This window comes from Osmerus mordax, chromosome 6 (assembly GCF_038355195.1).
Source record: "Osmerus mordax isolate fOsmMor3 chromosome 6, fOsmMor3.pri, whole genome shotgun sequence".
Lineage (NCBI taxonomy): Eukaryota > Metazoa > Chordata > Actinopteri > Osmeriformes > Osmeridae > Osmerus > Osmerus mordax.
The window spans coordinates 4,390,284-4,392,783 of NC_090055.1; the positions used below are offsets into that span (position 1 = coordinate 4,390,284).

General features: G+C 52.0%; 5 non-coding genes across 5 annotated transcripts; all 5 read left to right on the top strand.

The window, feature by feature from the left end:
- Positions 1-393: 393 nt before the first annotated feature.
- On the top strand, positions 394-466 carry trnar-ccu (transfer RNA arginine (anticodon CCU)). Its single transcript has one exon. It is a non-coding gene; the product is annotated as a tRNA-Arg (tRNA).
- A 412-nt stretch (positions 467-878) lies between these two features.
- On the top strand, positions 879-951 carry trnar-ccu (transfer RNA arginine (anticodon CCU)). Its single transcript has one exon. It is a non-coding gene; the product is annotated as a tRNA-Arg (tRNA).
- A 628-nt stretch (positions 952-1,579) lies between these two features.
- trnar-ccu (transfer RNA arginine (anticodon CCU)) lies at positions 1,580-1,652 on the top strand. The gene has a single exon. It is a non-coding gene; the product is annotated as a tRNA-Arg (tRNA).
- Positions 1,653-1,874: 222 nt separating this feature from the next.
- On the top strand, positions 1,875-1,946 carry trnam-cau (transfer RNA methionine (anticodon CAU)). Its single transcript has one exon. It is a non-coding gene; the product is annotated as a tRNA-Met (tRNA).
- Positions 1,947-2,054: 108 nt separating this feature from the next.
- Positions 2,055-2,127, top strand: trnar-ccu (transfer RNA arginine (anticodon CCU)). The gene has a single exon. It is a non-coding gene; the product is annotated as a tRNA-Arg (tRNA).
- The last annotated feature ends 373 nt before the right edge of the window (positions 2,128-2,500 follow it).

Sequence of the window (2,500 nt, forward strand, 5' to 3'; positions counted from 1 at the left end):
AGCGGAAGCGTGCTGGGCCCATAACCCAGAGGTCGATGGATCGAAACCATCCTCTGCTACGAGACTTTTAAACCGTTGTGGATGCTATCTGGGCCTGAACCGTGTCACCAAAACCTTTGTGTTACCTGTGGGGAAAGAGAACTTGAGTAAATGGCCTCCTCTGTCAAGTATTGTGGGTTTGACTCCCAATTCAAACGCCAAGTAGCAGAGTGGCGCAGCGGAAGCGTGCTGGGCCCATAACCCAGAGGTCGATGGATCGAAACCATCCTCTGCTATGAGACTTTTAGACAATGGTGAAATCTGGGGAAACCTATATGGGCGTGAGCCATGTCTTCTGTGACCAAAACCTTCCCGACCAACTGCTTTCTGCGGGTGAAAAAAACAGACTCTCAAGCCCCAGTGGCCTAATGGATAAGGCACTGGCCTCCTAAGCCAGGGATTGTGAGTTCGAGTCCCGTCTGGGGTGATGTGTAGCAGTGTGGCGCAGCGGAAGCGTGCTGGGCCCATAACCCAGAGGTCGATGGATCGAAACCATCCTCTGCTACGAGACTTTTAAACCGTTGTGGATGCTATCTGGGCCTGAACCGTGTCACCAAAACCTTTGTGTTACCTGTGGGGAAAGAGAACTTGAGTAAATGGCCTCCTCTGTCAAGTATTGTGGGTTTGACTCCCAATTCAAACGCCAAGTAGCAGAGTGGCGCAGCGGAAGCGTGCTGGGCCCATAACCCAGAGGTCGATGGATCGAAACCATCCTCTGCTATGAGACTTTTAGACAATGGTGAAATCTGGGGAAACCTATATGGGCGTGAGCCATGTCTTCTGTGACCAAAACCTTCCCGACCAACTGCTTTCTGCGGGTGAAAAAAACTGACTCTCAAGCCCCAGTGGCCTAATGGATAAGGCACTGGCCTCCTAAGCCAGGGATTGTGGGTTCGAGTCCCGTCTGGGGTGATGTGTAGCAGAGTGGCGCAGCGGAAGCGTGCTGGGCCCATAACCCAGAGGTCGATGGATCGAAACCATCCTCTGCTACGAGACTTTTAAACCATTGTGGATGCTATCTGGGCCTGAACCGTGTCACCGAAACCTTTCTGTTACCTGTGGGGAAAGAGAACTTGAGTAAATGGCCTCCTCTGTCAAGTATTGTGGGTTTGAATCCCATTTCAAACGCCAAGTAGCAGAGTGGCGCAGCGGAAGCGTGCTGGGCCCATAACCCAGAGGTCGATGGATCGAAACCATCCTCTGCTACGAGACTTTTAAACCATTGTGGATGCTATCTGGGCCTGAACCGTGTCACCGAAACCTTTCTGTTACCTGTGGGGAAAGAGAACTTGAGTAAATGGCCTCCTCTGTCAAGTATTGTGGGTTTGACTCCCAATTCAAACGCCAAGTAGCAGAGTGGCGCAGCGGAAGCGTGCTGGGCCCATAACCCAGAGGTCGATGGATCGAAACCATCCTCTGCTATGAGACTTTTAGACAATGGTGAAATCTGGGGAAACCTATATGGGCGTGAGCCATGTCTTCTGTGACCAAAACCTTCCCGACCAACTGCTTTCTGCGGGTGAAAAAAACATACTCTCAAGCCCCAGTGGCCTAATGGATAAGGCACTGGCCTCCTAAGCCAGGGATTGTGGGTTCGAGTCCCGTCTGGGGTGATGTGTAGCAGAGTGGCGCAGCGGAAGCGTGCTGGGCCCATAACCCAGAGGTCGATGGATCGAAACCATCCTCTGCTACGAGACTTTTAAACCATTGTGGATGCTATCTGGGCCTGAACCGTGTCACCAAAACCTTTCTGTTACCTGTGGGGAAAGAGAACTTGAGTAAATGGCCTCCTCTGTCAAGTATTGTGGGTTTGACTCCCAATTCAAACGCCAAGTAGCAGGGTGGCGCAGCGGAAGCGTGCTGGGCCCATAACCCAGAGGTCGATGGATCGAAACCATCCTCTGCTATGAGACTTTTAGACAATGGGGAAACCTATATGGGCGTGAGCCATGTCTTCTGTGACCAAAACCTTCCCGACCAACTGCTTTCTGCGGGTGAAAAAAACAGACTCTCAAGCCCCAGTGGCCTAATGGATAAGGCACTGGCCTCCTAAGCCAGGGATTGTGGGTTCGAGTCCCGTCTGGGGTGATGTGTAGCAGAGTGGCGCAGCGGAAGCGTGCTGGGCCCATAACCCAGAGGTCGATGGATCGAAACCATCCTCTGCTACGAGACTTTTAAACCGTTGTGGATGCTATCTGGGCCTGAACCGTGTCACCAAAACCTTTCTGTTACCTGTGGGGAAAGAGAACTTGAGTAAATGGCCTCCTCTGTCAAGTATTGTGGGTTTTACTCCCAATTCAAACGCCAAGTAGCAGAGTGGCGCAGCGGAAGCGTGCTGGGCCCATAACCCAGAGGTCGATGGATCGAAACCATCCTCTGCTATGAGACTTTTAGACAATGGTGAAATCTGGGGAAACCTATATGGGCGTGAGCCATGTCTTCTGTGACCAAAACCTTCCCG